Raw genomic sequence first — 11,925 nt, 5'->3', positions numbered from 1 at the left:
CCCTCAAGTATTAGGAATTACAACATTTTTCTAGGCATTACCACCTACCCTACTCCTCTTGGGACGACCCCGTCTCTCACCACACACTCCTCTTGGTGTACTAGTGTATTACAAAGTGAATCTCACAATTTAGGCACTCAACAAATGATTGTTCTCTAAACAAGGTGAGAACTTAATTAAGCACAACTCAAAGTTACAATCTCTCACAACCCCAATCATACTATGTATGAAATACTTTAAACTCAAGTGGGTGTGTGTAACAATGGGATTCAATAAAACAAACTAAACTCAAATAAATCTAGCTTATGGAAATTATGAACAAAACAATAAATAGCTAGAAATAGAGTTTAGAAAAACTTCTCTATAGATAACAAGAGAGAGGGAGAAGATTGAATGCCCAAACACCAAAGGATGATCTCCTATTTGCTCTTGTGAAAATTGCTTCACAAACTAAACTTGAAACAAACACTAAAACAAACTTAAACACTCTTTAAACTTATTTAAAAACTTTCTTCTTGTTGATTTTTGGTCTGAGGTATGAGGGGTATTTATAGAGACCCCAAAACACAAGAAAAACAAAGTAAAAAGACCAAAAACCAAAAACAGGACAATGCTGGAAAAAAAACTAGATGTTACAGCATCAGTCGACTGATGGCTTTCATCAGTCGACTGATGAGCTGACCGTTAGAGGTATTTTTCAGCTCATCAGTCGACTGACAGACCTTATTAGTCGACTGATTGGTCAATCGACCAAAACAAAACAGAAACTTTTTGTTATTCACTTTCTTCAGTCGACACATCAGTCGACTGATGTCATCAGTCGACTTACTAGTCGACTGTTAACAGGTTATCAGCATGTTTTAAATATTAAAATTGATTTTTAAACTGTCTTTAAAAATGGCAAACAAAATCCAAAAAATGTAAAACTTTAGGAAATAATTGTAGACATGATAAAACGAAACATACTTGTTTTGACATTTTGACTACACCATGTTTTAAAACTTCATAAACTGATTTCATAGACTTAATAAAAGATGTATGTTATTATGTTATGATTGTTAAGTCTATAAACTAATAAAACAATATTTTCACAAAATCATTTTTGTATAAACTTGAAAACTATAAAACCAAAACACACACACACACACACACACACACACACACACACACACACACACACACATATACTAGTTAGATTGCACGTGCAATGCACGTGGTAAATTTTTTATTATTTATTTTAAGTTTATAATTTTATTTAGGGAAATGTTTGTTATTAAATTATTGAATGTAAGTAATGGATGAAACATATAGACATAAGCTAAAATCTCATCATTTGAACAATGAAATTACATTTAGTGATTTATTGGGTAATACTATACACACAACCTGTTATCTTTGACTTAATATCAACATACACAAAAAACACACAAAAGATTTAATAAAGCAACTCAATACTGAATAACTTTATTATTCATATATGAAAACCACATTTTCTAAATTACCCCTCATTCTTTATTCTATTTACCACATTTTTTTTTATCTTGACACATAAGCTTCTAATATGCGTTTTATTTACACTAATTACACTTTGTAGGGGTAATTACGAAAGTTAGCATTAACAATAAATAAGTAAATTAATATAAAACATTCGAGAATTTACCTTGATTAAGGTGCATTCTACTATTGCATCTTTCTCCGTACACAATAGGATATCATGTAAAACAGCACCAAAAATGGCAAACAAACACCGGTAATAATTAGGGAAAATACATGAAAAATGTCCTAGTGATAATAATAGAAGCAAGTTAATAATTATCTTTCCAGTCAAAAGAAGCCACACAGGACCCTCGGGCAATGGATCCTTCCCATCGCTGGCAGCAGGTAATACTTTTTGACATTCAGGGATAGAAAACCCCCTAAATTGAATACTCTGAAAATATAAACGTTGCGTCATCTATTTAAATATTTTGTCTAGTCTCAGACATTCTAGAAGGAAGCACACCAAAACTCTGCTGATGTTGTATCAAATTTTTATTATTTTGGCAATATTTTAAAAAAAAATGCACTTGTCTTCAATACATAGCATATGTTACAATTAAACTCATGTCATTAGGATCAAGTAATGATGTTTCCCACAATAATCTAGTCATTCCTCTCATTCCACCTATAATCTATCAAAATTCAACGACTTGAGATCAATTAACGTTATCCAGACGCTATCGGCTATGTGTCAGTAATAGGTGTGTTGCCCACACGGCCACATGGGAAACATAAAATTTACATATCCATAATTTGTTGAGATGAGCACCATATCCACAGTGATGTTGCCAATTCGTACTTTTCCATGTTCTTAATTTAGCTTCTTCAACCGCTCCTGCAATGTATAGTAAAATAAACAGGGTAAGGCTCAAGAAATCAAACAATTATAAGCACAAGGGAAGATAAGTCTGAATGTTATATTATTATTACAATGCATAGAGAGTAGTAAGAGTGTAAACTGCATCCTTGACTTAATTATCGGTTTGAAAATAACATGTTTGATGTTTAATGTTTCAGATATTAGTTTATGTGTCATATTTAATGTATGCTTTGAATAATTACTCTACATTCAGTATCATCTCAAAACTAATAATTTGCAAATAATTTCTAAACATGCGTTGATCTATTAAATTGCTTATTAAAATCAAGCAATACCTTATTTGTAAATCTTTTGTGCGTGTTTTGTATATGCTCAGATTTAGTCATAGAGAACATGTTGCGCGTGCATAAATTTTGTTGGATAATTATTTCTTAATAATAAGAATATAGATGTTTCAAATTCCTTCACTTGCATCTTTCTCTGTTATCCTATTACCACTATCAATTTTAAATAGCTAATAAATATCTCTGTATACTTTTTATGACGTCTAAATTTAATGTTTAACAAGATGAAGAGTGCTAATTGAGCTGAAGTTAAAAATTATGCAATCAAGAGTAAACAAAATGTATGCCACTCACACAGATATTATAAAAATTCCTCAAGTAATTGAAGATGCAGTCAAATGGCCTCATAATTTCACTTACCTTCTTGTTCACAGCAGCATGTTCCTCCTTTATTTTTCATTCAAACAAACACATATTTTTAAGAGAGATCACAACACATTAGTATGGTAGAAACATGCTCAAGAAATTAAAAAAATTAAAATTTATGAAGACATATCACCATCATTTGGCTTAAATTGAATATTTAAGTACTTATGAACTTTGTAAAGGTAACAACTATATAAATATTAACAAATAACCTTTTCGTCAACTTAACTAATATTACATTAGACTGAAGGAATTTTTTTTTACATAATTGTTTACAAATACCAAATAAATGATTAGAAGTAAAACTTATGCTAATTCTTTTTCAGTAACACTTAAGCTATTCCTTAAAAGTTCTACACTAACTTTTTGTACTACAACTCTATACAAGTTCGTTTTGTTAATGGTAGTTTACTTACTGTTTTTGGTTGTCTCGATGGATGCTACAAAAGTTGGTTCTTTTTTTTATTTTTTTATTTTTTCCTTTTGAAATTCGTATATTAGTCATGAAAAATTACATGAACAGCAGAAAGATGATGAGTTGAGAGCCGACAAGTATATCAATCTTAACTAACTTCATCCAAAACTTAAAACTATTAGAAGATAAGCTAAATATATATCAACCAACCCCTGGAACCAAATAACCTATGATGGATTCATAACGCAAAGTGTTATTTGGAACTAAGGATCAATAAAGATACCATTCTTTGCTTTTTCCAGGAACCTTGCTCAAACCTATTACATAGAGGATACAAGTACAATCAGACTACAGTTAATTGATGCTAAATTGTCTACATTACAGAAAAAATAAGAAGCATATAGGTACCAGCACGAAGAGTATGAGGATGTTTTTTTTTGGTCAATGAAATAAACTTTATTCATCACCAAATTTTGAAATAGGAGTGCAACAAGAACTACCAGAAACCTATCTGGCAACCAAGGAACTGCAGACTCTCTAACAATTTACAATTTTGCTATTTCTTCCCTCAAGTACTCAGGAACATCTTCATTAAGAACCTTTGAAAGTAATGAAATCTTTATTTCCTTGATAAGTAGATCAGGGCTACGGGCTTTTTGTTAAAAAATTCTCAGATTTCTCTCCTTCCATATCCAATACACAGCTCTAGATAACATCATCCTCTTCAGTTTCTTCTTGAATCCAAGCCCCCTCAAATTGTTGTTGTACCATCGCAATACCTGATTCCAGCAGCAGGATCTCCACAAAAACTTCAGTCATGCCATCAAATTGTTCCATACATAGGAAGAGAACTGGCATTCAAAGAACAAGTGATTTCTAGATTCTTGATGACTTACAGAATCAGCACAGAGCACACACTGGTTGTCTTCCAATATACCCATGCGACACAACCTATCCTTAGTCAGAAGCTTTGACAAAGTAGCAAGCCATAGAATCATCGAATGCTTTGGATAATGCAATCCCCCCCAAACTGTGTTCGCCCAGGGTACAGCTGCTGCAGATTGAGATATGGCATTATAAACAGATGAGATTTTCATTGTCTCATTATTGTGACAGTTAGCAATGATTCTATAGAGGTTATACACATTCCCAAACCTCCTCAACACCAAATCCCTCACCCTTAGGATTTGTCTCCACATCCATGAATCACTTTTTCTCGGTTGAACTTGCCAAATCTCCTGTTGTTTTAAGTAATTTCCATGCACCCATTTTATCCACAAGAGATCTTTTTTAGAGTGTATCATCCATAACATCTTGATTGCTGCAGCATAGTTCCATAATTTGGAGGAGAATAACCCCAGACCTCCTAGCTTCTTATCCTTACAGACTTCTGTCCAGGAGACCAGATGGATTTTGCTTCCCCATAAGAAAGCAGAGCAAAGCATGTCAATTTTTTCCAGCACCTTCATCGGCAAGATATAGTTACTTGTCCAGTAAGTTTGAATACCCAAGATAACAGTTTTTATAAGTTGAATTCTCCCTGCATAAGATAGGTTCTTCCTACTTTGCCAGTCTTGAAGTTTATCTGGAATTTTTGAGATCAATGATGAACAATCCAGGTAAGAGAGCCTTTTTGAGACCAATGGCACTCATAAGTATCTCATAGGTAAAGAACCCTCTGGAAAATTTAGGTATGAGCATATCAGATCTTTAGAAATATCATCAATTCCACTCAAGAGGACAGAGCTTTTTCAAGAATTAGCCTCCAATCCAGATACTTTACTAAACTCTTGAAGACAGTTATTAATTTTGGCTATAGAATCCATGTCAGCTCTACAAAAGAGCAGTAGATCATCAGCAAAAACCAAGTGAGTAATACCCATCTTAGCACATTTTGGATGGTATTTAAACAGTCTGTCTGTGCTGAGAAATTTGAGTTTTCTGGATAGATACTCCATACCAAGCACAAACAAATAGGGAGACAATGGATCTCCTTGCCTCAGTCCTCTAGCTCCCTCAAAGTCGCCATGTAAAGAGCCATTAAGTGACAAGGAGAACTTGGAGGTAGAAATGCATTCCATCACCCATGTAACCATATTATTAGGGAATTCCATCACCCATGTAACCATATTATCAGGGAATCCCAGACCTGTCAGCATAGCCTTGATAAAATTCCAATTTATAGTGTCAAATGCCTTCCTCAAATCAATGTTAAGGACAGCCCTTGGAGAGACATTCTTCCTGCCATAGTGTTTTAAGAGTTCATGTGCTAGGAGAATATTGTTAGAAATCAGCCTGCCCTTGACAAATGCACTCTGAGCATCATTAATCAGATAGCCAATAACATTCTGGATTCTGGCGGCAATAATTTTTTATATCACTTTGTAGACACAGTTGCAGCAAGAGATAGGTCTATAATCAGAGGGAGATCTTGGGTATGAGGATGGTTGTGGGAGCCCCAACATTGAGCAGGTCAAACTGAATTATGCATAATATTAACCGTTGTCCGTTTTTCTCTTTCCAGAACTACCAAAAGGTCACTGTTATTGCATAATCCCATTATCTATGTTGATTAGATGAGATATATGTGAAGTTAGTTGTATTGAAAGCTACCCACCGGTGGCTCATATTGAGCCACAAATTGTCAGACCTCTTTGTCGACTACTCTGAATACACTGATGGGTCCCACATGATTTGGATGCGCTTTTGAGTCTTGTTTGGATTCAGATTGGGGAGTTGTCAAGTTTTAAATTGAATATTGAATAAAAATTAAAATGCCAAGTTAATATGATATTATTTTCCTCATAAATACACTTATTAATGTTAATATGCTATCCAACATTCATGATTATTAATAAGCAACCTGCAACTATAAATAAATTACAGTTATTATGTCATGTCATTGATGAATGATGCTTGCTAGATTTGTTCATCATCCCATAATGTTTTCTCTCTCTAATAACATAATTTGGTAGAAGCCTATAATTGACTATTGAATCTGCCACAATTCAATTTTAAGGAGAAAATGCTATTAACACATGATTAATCCCTCCTACTCAGAATGTAAAGAAGTTATGGTTATAGGTACATTAACATATAAAGGTTGCAAAGATAAGGACACTAACCTGACCCTGGCGAAAGTATGCTTTGTCATACCCGTCTCTTTCTCGCAATGCAAATTCAGCATCAACCAGGGCACCCTTGAAATCTCATAGTTTTAATTTGCATACCTAGAAGTTGAAAGAAAAAACAAGAGTATCTAAATGAAAATGAAAAGAAATGATCATAAAGGAATGCAACTAACACGGAGTTCTTTGATCGAAAGAGCATGATCAACTTAAATTAGATGACAAAGCCTTTTTGAACTTGAAATAGTGTGCTTGCGCTGCAACCAATGAAACCACAGAAAGAGGATGCATCCAAGCATAGATATGCATGGAATTTCTTGAATTAAAAGTGCTTTGCTTGTGTCATTAGCAAACAATAGAAAAAAAGAGCATATTCATGCTTGGTTATATCAGAAATTCACTTATAAGCTGATTTCATGGTTAATAAGTAATCACAGCATACTATATTAACCATAAGGTTACAATATGTTTGGTCAGATAGAAGTTTAGCCAGCAGCATACCCTAGATATTATGTAATTGCACTTTACAACATCTGAAAGCAACAACAGGTTGTAAATTTCTTGAAAGAGGAGGCAAACAAGCATAGAGATGGAATTTCTTAAATTATAAAAGAGCTTCGGTGGTATCATTAGCAAATAAAAGAAAAATAGATCATACTTATGCTTGATTATATCTGAAATTTAGTAAGCTGATTCTAATTGATCATAGAACCTACGAGAAGTTGTAGTTTTTAACCTTGGTTTGCTGATCCAAACAGTATTCCTACAATGTTTGATGACCAGCATAACTAAAAATCATAACAAGTCCATTGCAAGATGTTGGATGCTCAACATAACTTTTCAAGCATCCCTATGACATAAAAAATAATTGAAGTGAATCAAAATTATTACAGAACTATTTGTGAAGATAACAGACTTTGTCTTACGTTGGTTTGTCCAGTTTTCTTCTACAAGTTCACAAGATTCATTTCATTGGAATGAGCAACAGAAGGACCTATATATCATGTACATTGAAGGTGGAGAATTACTCACATAAGTAATTTCAAAAATTTCACAATCTACGTACATCTTTTGGCCAAACAAGTCCCAGTGCTGTGTTCAATACAATTGTATGTTATATGCCTACATTCAATAGATTAAAAATATGTAGAAAAGAAAAGTGATTCAAACTAACAGTTAATCAAACATATAAAGTAACAAAACTACCAGAAGGCAAGTCCAATCACTAATAGAAGTTGGATACACGAATAATTATAACATGTAGACTAAATAAGGACAACTAAAATAAGTGAAACAACATTTCAAAGAGAGATAATGCTAATGTTAGTAATTTCAAATCTAACATTTTGGAGAAGTTTGTCTCTATTGATGTATTTCGATAAGAGTCCTTATCATGATAAATTAGTTATATTAGCTTGCATGAAGGAATTGCTTGGTCAGGGAGTTGCTTATCAAACTTGTCATATGTCGATTTTCATTTGAGTAAAAAGAAGCTATATTGAGAAGAAAAGAGAATAAAAGAACAGGTTCAAAACAGTTTAGTATACTCCTATTTAGAATAGCACACAACACACTAAAGGGTAAAGCACCAAAATCGAACAATCATTTGATATTTTACAGGTCATGTTCAGTTGAGTTCTGGTGTAAAATAGATCTAATTTAGCTGAGAAATCAAAATTTAGGTCATTTTGTCTGACTTTCCTGCTGGATGCCTAACTAATTGAAATTTGGGAATTTTTTGCTGCAGGTTTATGGGCCAGAGGCTACGATGACTGGAATCTGCATGCAAGCTATTGAGTGTGTCATGTAAGCTACATAAATTCAAATTTTGATTTCCCCTTCAGCCTCTGTTGTCTTTTTTTTCCATCACCAACTGAGGGAGTAGAAATTGAGGGTTGTGAACATCTCTTCGTCATGTGTGGGAAAAATATCTTCATAATTCAAGTTATGTAAGCCTAGGTGTGGTTGAATGCAGTTCATTATGTGTGAATTCTATGCTTTTGCCAAAGCTCTCTCAAAATAAGTTGTGCAAGATTGATGATAGAAAAGTATAATACATCCGGATATAATAAGTTTTACAATCACACACACATATATATTTCAAGTACATAAACAACTACGTCATGGAATAGCTACTTTTAAAACAAAAACTGATCGTCTACTTTTTTTTTCTTCTGACATGTTCATGTAAAACTGATATTAATTTTTTCTTCTAACATTTTCACATAAAACTGATGGTAAATCTAAAAAATATTCAAATACGATTCAGTTCTCATTATGTTACACTATCAATAAGTGACATGATTTTTTTCAATTCTAATTACCACATAAAACTAAGGTAGACAACTATATATCCACAGAAAAGCTTTCATCCTTGCATTGATGGCAAGCTCTCAACAGTTATATTTTCATAATCTGATATGAAAACATAAAGATAACTAGAAAAATGAAGAAATTTCATAGGGGTCATTCACGGACCTAAGAATATGCTTTTCCATTGATCTTGTAATGGAGTTAAACGACACAAAGCTTTAACTCACAGATAAAGAAGCAACTGACACAAATCTTCTCCACTACGTCTAGGTGCACGAAGAATCAAATTCCTAATCACAAATGTTTATACCTTCGATTTTTTCTCAGGCCAAATGCAAAAAATGAGTCCAGTTCTCAAGAGGAATGTCAAACTCACATTTGGAGAGAGTCAGAATCGTCCTCTCCAAAATATTGATGAATGGCTATCGTTACATTATACAAAACTTGGCATAACCCGCTTTTTGTGAAAACAATCAATCGAAACAGCATTCAGACCTAATCTGGGAGAATTGCATTTCCAGGTAGCAGACAACCATTAATGGATAAACCCTCAAAGCCTCCTCTCCACTATGTCTAGGTGCACAGAGAATCAAATTCCTAATCACAAATGTTTATACCTTTGATTTTTTTTCTCAAGTCAAATGCAAAAAATGAGTCCAAATCTCAAGAGGAATGCCAAACTCAAATTTGGAGCGAGTCAGAATCGTCCTCTCCAAAATATTGTTGAACGGCTATCATTACATTATACAAAACTTGACATAACCCGCTTTTTGTGAAAACAAGCAATCGAAACAGCATTCGGACCTAATATAGGAGAATTGCATTGCCAGGTAGCAGACAACCATTGATGGACAAACCCTCAAAGCCACTCAAAGCAAATTGGTGTCCATGTATAAATATGTGCACACCAAACTACAGCTTGCGCTATTAATGCTTGCTTGGAACTGATAAAATCCATGGTTCGGCCCACGTACATTGTCTTAGCCTGTCCTTGTTCCGAGATATGAAAGTTTTCTTTGTCAAGTGTTCTTTTAACTCTATAACCAACATAACAGCAGTAGATCCAATACATTTCTATAGATTGACAATGTTGCATAATTTTGTTTCATACTCCTAACAAATGAATTTCTAATGCATTTCATTTTGCATCATGTATACAACAATATAACATAAAAAATGCATAATCATCTAGACACATGAGAATTCCTAAATTAGCAACCATTTGATTAAAAAACAACTCAAATAAGAACATAAGTACAAAAAAACAAAAATAACAATTAACAGAAAAAAGAAGAGTGATCCATATCAAAGTTTCGATTTTGGAGAAAAACTCATTAACAAAATAGAGGGAAAACGGCAAAATTTGGCAAAAAGCACTGAATTTAAAGATGGTACTCATTAACAAAATAGAGGGAAAACGGCAAAATTTGGCAAAAAGCACTGAATTTAAAGATGGTACCTTGGCGAAGCAAGATCCCAGCTGAGGTCTTTGAAGGGGACGTGATCTTATTCACCAAAATCCTGTTGAGCGCATGAATTAAATGGGAAAGGAAAAAGTTGATGAACGAATCAATAAGATCAATAATCAATAATAAGAGTAGAAAAGTGCAGGATTAGTTTAAAAGAACTGCTCTAACTGAGAAATGGAAAGATCGAGATTCCACTTACTTTCTAATCTCGCTCCAACTGCCCTTCGAATATTGAAACCCTCGTCGCTTGAAACTGCAGGAAATCGAGAATTAGGGCAAAATTAGAACAAATAGCTAGGGTTTTGTGTAGCGGGGTGAAGAAGAAGAAGAAGAAACTCAATCCTTACCGTTGTCAGAATCTAAGAGCTGTGGAGATGATGGCAGAGGCGGTGCGTTACGATAAGTTTAAGGCTTTTCATTTCTGATTATGATGAATTCTGTGTATCGATCGATTATAAGGGATAACACGGGTATATTTACATTGGTTGAAGGGTAATTTGGATATATATATATATATATATATATATATATATATATATATATATATAACCAATAAAATGTGTGCGTATATGATTGAGCTTAGAGTACTTAACACATATAATATAAAAACCTAAACTAAATATACCCAAGCTTGTGATCTTCAACAAAGCTCTATCTTGGTACACTTGCGGATGAAGCTTGAACTTGGATCTTCAACATGAATTCCATTCCTTCACTCCACTATTTCCGCTAACCTCCATTGGATATGATCGTGAATGGTGCAATTCCATCCAATCTCTAACATATTGTTTGCCAAGAATAAATACAAAACACAAATACTAGACAAACAATATTAGTTATAAATTATTTGTTAATCATCATCAAAACAAAAGGACCCAACAACAGGGTCACCGAACTAACATATCTACTACTTCAAGTTATAGACTAGAGATGTGATATCAAACGATGCCATATTGACTCGTTTGTTTATTGGCACCCTCAAGGGGGTTACCTTTGAATGGTTTATGAAACTTCCTACTGGATCTATTTAGAAGTGGGTGGATCTAGAGAGGTTCTTCCTAGCTAGATTCTTCGAAGACGACACTGAAGTCTCCGTCCCTACCCTTCTTCTCACTAAAAAAGGAAGGGAGAGTCTATCAAAGCCTTCGTCGAGAGATTCTGAAGCATGGCTTTGTGATATCCGTCGAGCATGACACAATCTACGCTAGTGAAAACCTATTGTCGGTGCGTAACAGATTGACCTCCCGCTCGAGGGGCCTGTTTGTATTTATAAGAATGGCTTATTACAAAATAATGGTTAATGTTTTTCAACAGAGGAGGAGGGAATGGCCCTCCTTGTTTAACGTGGGTTTGTTGGCAGCGGTAGGACGCCTCCCTTGATGCTCACGTCGAGTTTGCTTCCCATGGATGATCCGATCGAAGTTACGGTTAGAGCTTTAGTACGCAGTAGAGGCTCCGAAACGATTGAGTTCGACTATACCCGAGCTTGAAAAGTCGCGAGCTTGGAGAGAGATACGATGAAAGAGTTTGC

At 34.1% G+C, this 11,925-nt stretch overlaps 1 long non-coding RNA gene across 2 annotated transcripts; it reads right to left on the bottom strand.

Moving 5' to 3' along the window:
• Positions 2,017–10,867, bottom strand: LOC109820442. 2 transcript variants are annotated; one of them, XR_002241853.1, is made up of 6 exons: positions 10,742–10,867; positions 10,594–10,647; positions 10,385–10,446; positions 7,645–7,734; positions 6,610–6,714; positions 2,017–2,374 (listed from the first exon to the last, which is right to left on the bottom strand). It is a non-coding gene; the product is annotated as an uncharacterized LOC109820442 (long non-coding RNA). The 2 variants fall into 2 exon arrangements; XR_002241852.1 differs by lacking the exon at positions 2,017–2,374 and having other exon boundaries at positions 5,947–6,714.

The sequence above is a fragment of the Asparagus officinalis genome, chromosome 8, assembly GCF_001876935.1.
Source record: "Asparagus officinalis chromosome 8, Aspof.V1, whole genome shotgun sequence".
NCBI lineage: Eukaryota > Viridiplantae > Streptophyta > Magnoliopsida > Asparagales > Asparagaceae > Asparagus > Asparagus officinalis.
The sequence above is the reverse complement of the archived record's forward strand: the minus strand, read 5'-3'. Positions and strand labels throughout refer to the sequence as shown.